Below are 13,805 nucleotides of genomic sequence, written 5' to 3' on the forward strand. Positions count from 1 at the left end.
AACTCTGAGTGTGCATGTATATTCATCTGGGCAACATCATAAGGGACAAGAAAGGTAGCATAAAATACTCAAATAGGGCAATGCTTTCTTTAAAGGTCCATATGGAAGTTGGGAAATCATACATTTGATCTGATAACACTTTGAGGTGTAGTGCACTAATACCATTAAATTAAAAAATTGACTATTTGGATCAACAAAGCCTTCTTAATCAATTTATAAACCAAGTAACAAATCATGTACACCTCAGCTGCTTTGCAACCATAGGCTGAGCTCTATTCTGAATATATATATTTGCAAATAAGGAACTAGGCACCAACTTCAGCTTCATGGATAGCTGTGCTTGTGTGTGGACACAGTGAAGAAGCTGGGACACTTTTGTGCAAGCTTTAATCAGAAGAGGACAGGTGGTGCTTAACTGGGTACAATTCCACAAAATGCACAGCTAAAGATAAAGGCATATAACTTTGGAAAGGGACTGCCCTCTGATCTGGAACAGGATCCTATTAATATATTTTTACTTATTTATCTTTACAAAATTCTTAGACGGTTCTCTAGAATTATAGTTTATTTCACATTTTCAGGGACGTAAAACTACAAAGCAGGTTAGGGAACCTTTGGTCCTCCAGGGACTCATCTGTATGTCATTTAATGTGAATAGTAAGCTTCCTCAACCTCCATTAAGTCTCCATGGTCCATATGATGCTCTCCTTCAAATCACTGCCTTCTCACACTTTCCCCTCCCTCAATCCATATTTGTTCATATCCTCTCCTTTCTGGAGTATCCCTGGTATAAGAAAATCTGGATTGGTGGAGGCAAAGTGTGGGCGGCTGGTGATTAAAGGAGAACGTCGTATGGCCAATGGAAAATTAATGGAGGTACTGGAATTTTACTGTTCATATTAAACAACAGAATGGGGGAGCCCCAGATATTGCTGAATTACAACTCCCATCACCCCTGGCCAAAGGTTCCCTATACCTGGCGTAGAGCTAGAAAGAAAGCTTAGCCTAAACTCAATCTTTACAACAAGCCCAATGGGGCAGATGCATTTAAATTTATAAAGGTCCCAAAGGAAATATATACTTGATTTTGTAAGCACACGTTGTATTTATTGTAACTGAGGCTCATGCATATTTACTAGGGAGTCAACTCCATTGCTTTCATGGGATTTACCTGACTTCCAAGTAAATATGTGGAGAATCAAGCTGCAAGTCCCTGTGGTTCCATTTAATTTACTCCACAATAAGCATGTATAGATTGCAGATTTACCAGGACCTAATCCCACTGAGCAAAGTGATATTTACTTCTGTGGGAGACATTGCAAAACACAGTCAAACACACAGTCCAGGAGCCTAGATGATTAAATACACAGTTTCTTATTAAATAAAACGGAGACTTTCCTTCTGTGTTATCCTATGCCAGTTTTATGGCTTATTTAAATACATGGACCATCACTAATGCCTGTCCTTTGTTTTCTTCATTGCAGTAACATACATGAACAGCCTTTCCTCCAGCTCCAAACCCCCCTTTGTTGTAAAATCATCTTTCCAATCAATTTCTAAGCATTTCCCTACTACACGTTCAACAAAGGCTGTCGTTAACGTTATAGCCCTCGCTACTCTGCCATACCCAAACAAGTGATCGCAATGCCGCCAACCCTCTCCAAATGTCTGTCTCCATCTCTGCGTTTCTTTGCCACCTGCCCATCACTGGCAGCTATCAGTCATTTTGTTCTCTGGAATATTTGCAGCGACTGCTGTAGTGGAGCACGGCTGCAGCAATAGATTGGGGGCCTTTTGGAAGGAAAGGTAGGTGGTGTGTTGTGCCAACGTTACCCTTCATTTTGCATTCATAAATCCTTCGCCCAGCTGTGCCGTCTTTGGAGCAGGACAAAAGGAAGGCTTGAGTTGATTTTACGCACAAGGTCTCGTTTGTCCCCGGATTTCTTTTGTTGTTGGAGCAGCGGCGGTGGCGGCGGCAGCAGCAGCAGCAGCAGCAGCAGCTTCTTGCCGGCTGGGCGATGCACTGAGGAGGGAGAGCTGCAAGCGCGCTGGAGTGGGTGCAGCTGAAAGCTCCAGACGTTGCAGAATGAGTGCGTCAGAAACAGGGAGAGGAGAGGCGAGCGCGGCACGGCAGGGGGAGGGACGCCGATGATGCTATCAGGCGCCCAGTAGCAACGGCGAGAGGAGCAGAAGGTGAGCCTAGGTGGACTCCTAGCCGGCCCAGCCACCGCCGCCACCCCCGGTCCGTTTTGCAGCCCCGGAGGAGGTAGATTTGCCCGAGGTGAGTGAGTGCAGAACGCAGGGGGCGTGGAAGGAGATGGGGCAGCCTTCGGCTGATGACAACCTGCTCCCCACTCTCCCTAGCAATCCAGGCCTGGCAAGCACCGGATCCAGGATTCAGAGTTGTTGCTAGGCAGCCCGGGGTGGGAGTGGTGGTCAGCTTGGGGGTCGGGGTCCTTCCCCCTCCTTCTCCTCCTCGAAAGGAAGTGACTGCGCTTATCGTCGCGTAAAGCCAGGTAGGCGAGGGCAGCGGAGACCCGGCCGCTGGCGTGTGCGCGCGTCCCTCTTTCCCTGCGCTCCCCCTTGGCGTGCGCTCTAAGCCCACCCTCTCCATGTTCTCTAGGCCTTCCTGCGCTGCGCCTGCATATAGCCGAGTGCCTGCGTCCCTCGGGTGCCCGAAGGAACCTGGGCGCTGCACGGGGGGCTTCCGACCCCCACTAGGGACGACCAAAGGTGCCTCCTCACACCGGCTTGCCGTCCGCCCCCTCCGACTTTTCGCCCGCCCACGTCTCCTCTCCGGAGCGCGGCGTGCGCCTGCAGCCTTTTCTTGCCGGCCTCAGCTGTGGAGAATGAATTAAACGCGCGCTCCGGGCGCAGCGCTGGGCGTGGGGTCACCGAGGGCGGCGGCAAAGGTAACGGGCGCATGGGATTTCGAGTGGTGCAACTGTAATCCGGAGGGGGGAAAATAATAATCGTTAATTGGCAAGGTTCCCTTTTCTGTTCCAGCGGCTTGGCGCCCCTCCCCCTTCTGCCTTTTCTTACTGTGATAGTGTATGTAGGCCAATAATTGTGGTGGGAGGGTTGTTGGTGCGCGTTATTCTTGCCCAGTGCTCGTTTTTAGCCTGTTGGAGGGAAGGGATGGTGGACTCTGAGGAGGTATTTGCAAACCTCTGCGCATTTTTAAAATGACGGTGTGAGAGAGGTTTGCGTTTTCTGGACTGTTTACTCGGGGGTGGGTCGGTTTCAGGGTTGTGAGGTCTGTTTCTGCAAGAAATTCAAAGTAATGTACACTTAGTGTGAAGGGTGGAGTCAGCAGCTGTGTATTTTACAGTATTGGGTCCAGGGGTTGGTAATAGCAACTAAAAAAAAAAAACAATTACTGTATATACCAAATAAAACAGTTAACAACCATAAAGACAAGTGTAAGGACAATGAGAAACACTTCCATGCATAAAACAATTACATATACAAAAACAGTTAAAATTAGTTCCAATGCAGACTGGGATGTAAAGATATTCAACTTAAAAGGCTTGGTGAAAAAAGGTCTTGAGTAGGTGCCAAACACACACACACACACACACACACACACAAACACAAACCAGAGACTGCCTGTTTAATATGGAATGGGAAGGCTTTCCAAAGGCTGCTACCACATTAAAGGCTTGATTCCTATATCCGAAGAAAGGAACCTCCTGATAAGATGGTATCCACAGGGGGCCTTCTCCTGCAGAGCACAGTGATCAGTTGGGTATATAAGTGAAGTGGTGAGACTATCTCTTCGTTTTCCTGGTTCCCAGCTATGTAGGGCTTTGTACCCCAGTACTTGGCAGCATGTCCTGTAAGCTATACACTGAGAAAAAAAGTACTGTATATGAGTACAATCTATATCTCAGTTACTACAGATCAGAGACTTACTTAAACATAGGACTCTTAAAGCTGGCCAGTAGAACTGCACAAAGACCTAGTCAAAGGCAAACACATTTCATTCATTCAGCCTTTATTGGCATAATAGCAAACACTTAATAATCGTATTTTATAGGAGAGGAACTTAGAACAAGACTAGCCATGCCAGAGAAATATGTATTTTCACTTGCGTTAAATTATACGGAGTAAGAAGTAACTTTTATCAACTGCAAATCACCTAGAGTTGTAGATCCTGAGGATCTTTTTATCTATCCTGATTTACATGAAAGTATTTGGCAGGATCTTTTAACAAGTCACAGCTTAACTTTGTGATTTATATAGGGCTTATAGCAGGCATGTCCAAAGTCCATTTGGGGTGAAATTGTAAAAAAATAAAACAAAATACTCAACAATTTAAATCCTAAAAAAAGCTCAACAACATTGGTTGTCACTTACTTCATCAAATCTGGCCCTCTTTGAAAAAAGTTTGGGCACCCTGGCTTATAGGAATGGGTAGACCTGTGGTTACAGCACAGTCCAATCCTACTTAGAGACAAATCTGGTCAGCTTCATTCCCAGGCAAGTAAGTTCAGGAGTGCAATTTAAATTTAGGTTAATTACCAGGAGTGGTGATTCCCAAAGTGTGTGCTGGAGAGTTTCTAGGGAGGTCTGGACTCTTGGGGCTTTGTGTGTGTGTGTGTGTGTGTGTGTGTGTGTGTGTTTGTAGTAGCAAGTTTATCACGTCTTTGCTGTAGTACTCTCAGCTGTTCTTGAGGGATTTCATACCTGATTCTATCAAGATGCTTTTGTGTGCCATGTTGCTTTTGCTGGTGTAAATAAATTAAGGTGTGCTACTAACAATAGACATGATAGTGTCCCATGTGTGCCTGCGTTTGTGCATATTGCTGTGAAGGGAAGGACCATGCAGAGGCATTATAAACTAAGAATGTGTTTCCAAAGTGGCCTGCCTTGAGCTTCTCCAATTTGTGTGGTGGTGAGTGACGACTTATAGTACAGTATGTCTAATACTCCACGCTCCTTTGGGTTGATTTCAAGGCTGACAAACAATTTGTGTCCCATCCTCCCTCACAAAGTTCTCAAATGCCATAGAATCCCTCACACCCTTCTGCTCATGGGTCTTGTACGTGCCCTTTGTCATTTTATCAACTTGCCTCAGCCAAATCACCTGTTTCACATTATGTCTCAAAGTTGAGGAGCCTCATAATTCTTACAGCCTTGGGGAATTGGTTTTCTGACTAAGTTGGACAACTTCTGCACCATGGCAAAATTCTGTTTTGAATCCTAGGAATTACCGGGGCTCTTAATTGAGAATTACTTAGCATGCATCCATCTCTGTTCCCCAGACTTTGGGACCTGGATGGATGCAAACTGATTTCATACGAGGGCCTTGGCTGTCTCAGATTGCATTGCAATTACTGGCAGTGCTGCAATGAAGACCTGTCCTCTTGTATTCTCTAAAGCACCATTCACATTGATGGTGTTGTTTACAGCACCGCCTGCTGACACCATTTTAAAGCATGTGAATGGCATTAGAGTAGGGGCTTAGATGAGCAATAACTTACCCTTAAAAGAGAACTGCTCTTGAGAAGCTCAGGAGAGGTATTTCCTTCTCCCGCTAAGAACCTTGCTCAAGGAGGGCCCAGACGCAGAAGAGAGGATTTGAGGAGGTGTTGCAGCTCCCTCTTCTGCACAGTTACTAAAGGTGCCTGAGCCCTTTCCTCATTTGCACCCAGTCACCCTAGTTCTAGAGGACATTCTCAGTCTGTGTGGGTGTGCCAGAGAGGCCTGCTTGGTTGGGGAGGGGGGACTTGAAAACTGTGGGTAGGAAGGAAGGACTTGTTCTCCTCTTCGCCAGATTTCCCAACCGCCACCAAATGGCCATTTGGGGAAACGCAAAAAAACTCCTACCCACTATGAGATATTTTGCTTGTTTTGGAAGGAGTGAAATGCTCTCTAGGATAATAATCTTATCTACTCAAAATGTTTAGTATGGATTTATGTGTGCAAGACAAAATACTGCTGGAGAGAAGGTTAATTCCTCAGAATTCTGTAGACTTTGAGTCCTAGATGATACTGCCATGTCCTTGAGAAGAGCTAAGAGAGCCTTAGCGGCAGCTTGCCACCTCTTCCTGGTGACCTTTGATCTAGTTTGGAGATATTAGAAGCAAGCACCCTGTATCTGCTGGCCTTTTGATATGGCTGACCCCTTGCGGTGGAGCTTTCCACCTCTCTTCTCAAAGGACTGACGCAGATACCCTAGGGGAGCATAGGGTGCAGCAGTGTGTAGCTCCCTCTCTCTAGGGATGGTATATTTTCAATTTTGCATGTACAAAATTTAAGGCATTTACAAGGCTGCAATTCTATGCACGCTTACCTAGAAATGAGCTCCATTACGTAGAGTGGGCCTTATTGTGGAATAAACATTTGTAGATTTCCCTAAATATGCCAACTAGTACAATTTTATGTGCTAAGTTATAAACGATGCATGGCTTGGGGAAACCCAGCCAGATGGGCGGGGTAGAAATAATAAATTATTATTCTATTATTTGACATTGTTGAAGTTTTACTACTTTAGGGTTGATAATAAAATAAATATTGCATACATTCAAAATTTGCCCTCAAAATCTCAAGCCTGGCAGTGCAAATTGTGGGTTTACCTTAGAACCAGCAGCCTTCAACATTTTCAGATCTGGGATCCAGTTTCATCCAGAACGTGCATTGGAGACGGGGAGTCCCACTTCCCACCAGACATATCTCCTTCAGGGATGTGTTCCACAGTTAGGGTGCACCACAGAAAAGACCCTTTCTTTGTATTTCTAAAGATGGAATGCAGAGAATGGTGTGGGGGGCAGTTCTCTTGTTGCTACTCCCGTGAAATCAGGATGCAATTCAGTTGTGGGTCCTAATCTACCAGTTTACGACCAGTGCCCTAGAATAGCTCCTGCTGCAAGGGAAGATCAGAATCCGGGGGGGAAAACTGGCTTCCAGTCTTGTTGTCATAGAATGCCTCATATTGCTCAGAACTTTGCAAACCAATGAGCTAGAAAACAAAGCTCATTGTTAGGAGGTGTGAGTCTTAAGCTGTCTTAATAGGTCTGGCAGAATACCTTTGACAAGAGGTGTGTCATACCTCCATTCATGTCAGTCAATTTCACCTCTGGATCCTAATAATTCTGTTTTTCTTTTTCCCAGCATAAACTGTCTGACCCCATCAAATCCCCAGGGACTGTGAGTATTTGTTAGCATTTACTACTCTCTTACTTTCTCTAATCTGTTTATATCCAGCCTCCATTGTGTGGGGAACAACAATTGCGAAAAAAATAAATGGCTGTACAACAGAGGTACCCCATGCTTGGCAGAATACCAAGCATTTTTGTAAACTGGTCATTTATCTGTCTGGCATCTTTGTGCAGCGTGGGTGTGTGGTACAAAAACTGCTAAGGTTATATGCAGAACAAGGGCTGTTTATATCTGGAAAAAAAGTACCGGTATATAAAAATTTTCAAAAAATAAAAGGGCCTCATTGCAAAAGTTGCCGCCATTTGAATTCTAAGCTTGCTTCCTTGGAAGCAAACCCCTCTGGAGCATATTGAAATTTCCTTTGTGGTGGGCTGGGAACTGTGATTCCAATTCAGATGTGCTCTGGATGTTTGCAATGGAAGCCAGCTGTTAGGCAGCACTGACAGACTGGCTGGCACTCCCTGTGTATTTATTACATTTCTATCCCAGCCTTCCTCCCTGAAGAACCCATAATGTATGGAATCAAGGCACTTAATTGCCCTGAATCTCTGGAGCAGTGCTTGTACCTTGAGGGTGGAAGGTGGGTATAGTGGGGAGACCACCGTTTGGGAACCTAATATAAATTAGCTTAAGGAAATTCACAGAAGGATAACTTCTAGTCCCCTGAAAAGTTTTGATGTAGGGCCAGGGGACCTTCCTGAACGATGTGGTGGGGCAGCGGGGAATTGTGCGAAGGTGGGCAGAGCTTCACATCTGCATCCTGTCAGTCTCCTCATCCCTTCAGGGGGGCTTTTTGCAGTGCATGGATATCAATGGCATAAGGAGAGCATGTGAAACTTCCTGTGAATTTCCTTAGTACAGCAGTTTTTCTTAGGATCCAAGCCACAGTTTTTAAAACAAGGATAAATATGCATGTTACGCTTAAAAAAACAAATAAAAATATCAAGCAGGTTGCCTGTCTAAGCCTTGAAGGAGATGCAGAAGTTGCATCTGAACAAGCATTCAGTTTGTATCAGCCGGACCGTCAATGGGGGCAGGGGCTATCAGGCTCACCTTGTGGGTGAGGAATGTGGTGTGAGCTCTCCTTTATATTATAGAATCATAGAGTTGGAAGGGACCATAAGGGTAATCTAGTCCAACCCCCCTGCAATGCAGGACTCGTTTGCCAGTGTGGTGTAGTGGTTAAGAGTGGTAGACTCGTAATCTGGTGAACCGGGTTCGCGTCTCCGCTCCTCCACATGCAGCTGCTGGATGAAGGGAAGGAAGGGAAGGAGAATGTTAGCTGCTTTGAGACTCCTTCGGGTAGTGATAAAGCGGGATATCAAATCCAAACTCTTCTTCGTTGAACCCACAACCCTGAGATTAAGAGTCTCGTGCTGTATCTACTGAGCTATCCTAGCTGGATATGTTTGTCTTTATCCTTCTCTTGGTTGTTGCTCCCAGTTAAAAGTATCCTGACAAACGTTAGTCCAGGTACACATGTGTGCATCGACTGGAACACTAAAGATTGCCAGGCTCCCTTGGAAGTGCAAGAGGAGGTGGGTGGCATGGGGCTGCTACCCATGAAGTGTTTGTTGATTGTCAAAATGGTCTTTGCCATTACGTTATGGCGCAATGTAAAGTTGACAAGTGACGAAAGCATTTGCTTTCAGATGGCTGCAGCCAGCAGCATATTTGAGCAGCAGGAGCTTAAGAACTTTTCTGGACACTCTTGTTTTTGCACCTGAGTTGATTGCATTGCAATGGTAGTTTCGGCTGGTTCGGTATCATCCTAGCAAATTAACTCTGTTGAAGTCCATGTGTCCTTGATGTTGCCTTGGTGGAGGATGGAGAGGGGTGTGTGAGTGTGTATGCAAACTAGCCTACTGTGCAGAGGTAGAATTCACATCCATTGCTTTGCAAGCTTTTGCCTCTGGCTGCACCCCTTGCCACGTGGCCCCCTGAAACACACTAAGAAAGAAAGCGGCCCTCAGCTTGAAAAAAGGTTCCACACCATGGTGCTACAGCAGCAACACAACATAGAGTTCAAAGAAGTTGGAAGCTTCGCTTTGATGTTGCTTGATATTGGCAAGCACAGTTGACAACCATTATCTGAATTGATATACTTTTAATGCACAGCGTTCTTCCCTTTCCCATGCCTTTAAAAGGGCTCAGTTTTTCAAAGAGCTGTGGGAGTTACCTCCCTACCAATGCAGTGTGTGCAACTCTAAATTGTGTGCCCTTAAAGGAGGCATATCTGTAGAAGTTCTGACCCTGGAAAGGTCCCTGTGTTCCTATCAATTCCTGGCCCTGTTAACCTGCCTTTGTGGTATTCAAGGCATTTAAACTATTCTGAAGACTGAAAGAGCTGTGTGCTTTCATGAGAGTAATTAATTCTGGTTACCACATAATTGTTGTTTCTCATATAGACTCTACGTCGAGAATGGAGAAAATTGTATACAGTATATATGTATATAAATCTTATAACTCATTTAAATCAATCTTGCGTTTTTGTTATTTTAGGTTTCACATATGTGCTCCAGATACCTTTAATCTGTTTCACAACTGACACAAGTATCCTTGCACAAGACTTTGTGGGATCATGAAACCAGTATTATGTTTTTAAGTTGTATGTTGTATACCACTGTGCAATATTTTATACCAAAGTGCGGTTTATAAATATTTAAATAATGCTAAACTACTTTGGGTGACGTTAGATTGTCCTATCTAGATTAATTTTGTCTTGTAAAATTCGACCTGTTGATTTTATAATGCTAAAAACACTCAAAGCAGCAAATTTCAAATATTGGCCAATTTAAATTGGATTAAAATATCTAGCAGGATATTTAACCTGGTGCACTGATGAGATGAGCCAGCAGAACCTTTTACTTCCCTGTGCCATTTTCTAACACATGTGGCACTTCTTAGTCAGAGCATTCCCAGGGGGGCCAATTGCCTTGAGTTAGACTTTGATCTGACAGAAGGTCATTGTTCTGCTTGAGCCGTAAAAAGATGTCAATTTTTGATTTTGACCCATATGGTTTCCCAGAGATGGGCTGTCTGTAGCTTACAAGCTGTGTGAAAGTTCATTAGGGCAGTTTTGTATCCTCTACAATGTAAAAGTCCTGTGAGTTCTTGTTCTCCCACTGTGTATGATTATAAATTGGTAGATCTCATTGTGGCCAAAGAAAGTTTGGAAATGTGGTAGGAAATAATGCCAAAGGATCAGAAGGAATGAATGAAATAAGATGTTATTTCTCTGTGGATTTTTCAGCTCATCTTGATGGCATTGATAACACTTGTGCGTAGGGCTGGGCGATATGCAGTTTTCAACAGTGTGATATATCACCAGCTAAACACCGCAATATATTGATGAATCACAATGTATGAAATAAGGAAGGAGCTATGGGTATTGGCTGGCTTCATGGTTTTTCCTGCATCGTGATTTTTGCCAGCGCCTGCTCTTGTGATTCGCTGCAGAGTTAATAGCAGCTGCAGGAATCGAGAGAAGCATTTGCTAGCTACACTGTTTTCCCCACATTGTGATTTTCGCATAACGCACACACACACACACACACACACTCACTCGTGATATTGCCAGGTCAAAAATTATGAAACCAATATCACAATATGGACTTCAAAGCGGTTTTGGATGATATGTTGATATATCACCCAGCCTTACTTGTGTGGCAGTCCTAACCCCAACCCCTACAGGGTGGTAGAGCTTACTGCCATATCTGCAGACTTTGCTGACCATGGTGGAAGGTGTGCAGGATGCGGATGTTTGGGTCCGATTCCTATGCCATTTCCAGGCTAGCACAGTGATCAAGCCTGGATCAGGCCTAATACCATCATACAACGGCAGTGAGACCAGATTGGGACCCAACAGATCCCTGGAACCTAGCTCAGCCCTGCCTCTCCCTATCTTTTCTACAGCCTGTTTTGAGACTTTCCTCTGGCGAAGAACCTGCTAGCATGCCACAAGTTGAGAGGGACACTGCTCAGGATGGATTTGATATAAATCAAATCAATTTAAATCATGATTTAAATCACTAGTCAGTAAGACTTGATTTAAATCTTTATCTTTTTTTTACAGAAAGACTCATTCTTGCTGCTATATTTACAACCAGATGAAGGTTTCATTTTCGGAATAATAAATTTTCAAAGTAGTTTCTACAGTTGTATCAAGAATTACTGATTTGGTTAAACTACTAGAAATGCATAGACAGATAATTATGAAATTATTGTGAGGTTTAATAAGTTAACTGTTTATATTTGGACAGCTTTTCTGCTGTACTTTGTTGGAAGGAGAAAAATAATAATTTCCTTAATAACAATTTATTTAACTAAAACAATAACTTTATAGTGTATGTATCCATGTTTGTTAACTGATATGGTTAAACAGTTTTAAAAAAACCAACTTAGACCGAGCTTTAGCACACCTGAAAAACTTAAAATAGCCTTTGGACTATAATAGACTGTAACTTAAATAGAAAATTATCTTCAGAATTTTTTTTCATCTAAAAGCATTTTTTTTTTAAAAAAACCTTTTTAAATTAAAAAAAATCCTTTTTCTTTTAAAAAATCATTAATTTTTATCCACCCTGCTTCTGCCCCCAGTATGGTGTGAGGGTTTTTTTGGATCACAGTGCTAGTCTGCAATCCTGAAGAGGGGAGGGAGAGAGAGCTGGCTGTTGTTGAAGTGCCACATCCATCGCTCTGCGGGGCTTGTGCTTTCAGGGCAGAAGTATGAGCTCTTGTGGTCCTCTGTCCTTTTCTGTCTGCTCCTTTAATGATTTCCCTCCCATTGGGAACAATGGATGGGAAATCAATGACACCAGCCTCCAGGGATGCTGTGTGTTTTCTTTTGGTTTGGAGGTGGATCAGGCAACGGGGATAGCTGTGCCTTTTCCCCAGGACTCTCCTCGCAGTACCCCCTTTTGGACCTACGTATGTCAGAGCTCTATGGACACCAGACTTCCCTTGGCGTGATTGCTGCCCCATCCACACTTGCAGAACGACCTCTGATGCTTCCTTGCCACAGTTCTCCCCTTGAAGAATGACCTCCAATGTTTGCCATAGCCCCTGGAACACTCTCTTTGGCACTGTAAGCTTGCAGGTTTAATTATTTTCAGGGACAGCTTGGGTTCCCCGCTTGTGGGAGAAGCTGCTAACAAGTGTAAGAATCATGTTGTGTTTCTTCCTCGGCTATCCCTTGGTGTTGACGCCATCTTGATTGGACCTTCTCTGGTGATCCTAAAAGTGACTGGGGGGTGGGGTAAATTCTATTGGGAAAACCTTCCAGCTTGCGGGATTTGGCTTATAACCCAGAATCTTTAGCTGGACCCTGAACTTCAGGAAAGAGTTTTGATTGGGGCAGTTGGTGTATTCTGCACTGTAGAAGTTAGCTCCTCTCCTGCAGTGTCGCGACCCAACCATTCTGTGATCCGACCCCCAACAATGCTGCTCTTAGCTTAAAAAACAAATTGTGGTTGGTCAGACTTCCTGCTGTCTCATCTAGTTTGGCTCTGAAATATGCCATTTAGTTGGTTCACGATTCATTTCCCCTTGGTTGCTGCTGAGTAAACGTTTGACCCTTGCCCGTTTTATTTTTCCTTTTGCAATTCACCATGATATATATTTGTAGCGTTACATGTCAGAGGCTTTTTCAACTGAACTTTGTTTTTCAGAAAAACAACAAACTTTTCTTAAAAACATGAAACCTTCATGTGAGCCAGAAGCATGGCAGCTGCTGTTTCTCAGGTTTCATAAATAGTTGTGCCTTGACATAATTTAAAATCTGTTGAAACAGATGAAGACTGAGGGCAAGGAGGAGTAGGAACCAGGTCTTCATTAATTTCCCTTTGAATTCAGATCGGAAGCTATGACTTGTCTCACTTTCTAATACAGAGCAGCGTAAGCTCCTTGGAAAGAGATTACAAATAATATGGTTGGTGCATTAATCTGGGCTTCTTGGTGGATGTTGACAATCTATTTTTAAATCTGACAAACAAGACGGTGGAAAGTAATCTTGTTGTAGCATTCAGCTGTATGAAGATCTAGGGAAGATCTTACTCTGCCCCATCCCATGATTTTTAGTGTCTACACAAAAGTGTCGGAATAGGTTGCCTGGGGATTTGTGATTAGGTGATATCAGTGTACTGAGGACCTTCCTCCTTTATCTTCTGAGCCAGATGAGGTGGTGTGAAGGGCCTTCAGTGGGAAAGTGGGCTATAAATTTATGAATTATTAAGTAAATAGGATTCTGGTGGTAGTAAGTGATGTAGGAACCAGAGAAGGACATATCTTCCGGCAAGTTGAGAGTAAAGGCTTAAAAGTTAGGCTGAGAATGAGAACTTTAAAATTTTGGGAATGTAGGGGTGGTCCCTCCAGACTTACGTTTTGTTTCAGGTGCCTCCTGAGACATATTCTTGAGTCATGACACAATCATGGTGCATCAGTGGTGGGTTGATTTTTCTTTACCTTGTTGTGCGATCCTTCCCCAGTGCCAGCTCATCGTTGCTTTCCGGGAGGATAAAATGCAGCAAAAGGGAGGTGAAAATAAGCCCAAACATTTGTGGTATTCCATATTGTTACGTAAATAATAAATGAATGAATGAATGAATGAATGAAGAATTGTAAATTGAATATAAGGAATGAAA

The 13,805-nt window shown here is 43.7% G+C and overlaps 1 protein-coding gene across 4 annotated transcripts in view; it reads left to right on the forward strand.

Annotated features, from left to right (window-relative positions):
- The first annotated feature begins 1,190 nt into the window (after positions 1-1,190).
- The window catches only part of FAM169A (family with sequence similarity 169 member A), a 36,768-nt gene continuing 24,153 nt past the window's right edge, over positions 1,191-13,805 (forward strand). The window contains exons 1-2 of one of the 4 annotated variants that reach the window (XM_080972677.1): positions 1,191-2,193; positions 7,117-7,152. The gene's annotated coding sequence lies outside the window, so the exon portion shown is untranslated. Of the gene's footprint in view, positions 2,282-2,304; positions 2,517-2,776; positions 2,913-7,116; positions 7,153-13,805 lie in introns of those variants that run through there. The other 3 variants (XM_080972674.1, XM_080972676.1, XM_080972675.1) reach the window with 3 other exon arrangements.

Source organism: Podarcis pityusensis, assembly GCF_964106645.2.
Source record: "Podarcis pityusensis genome assembly, chromosome: 11".
NCBI classification, from domain to species: domain Eukaryota; kingdom Metazoa; phylum Chordata; class Lepidosauria; order Squamata; family Lacertidae; genus Podarcis; species Podarcis pityusensis.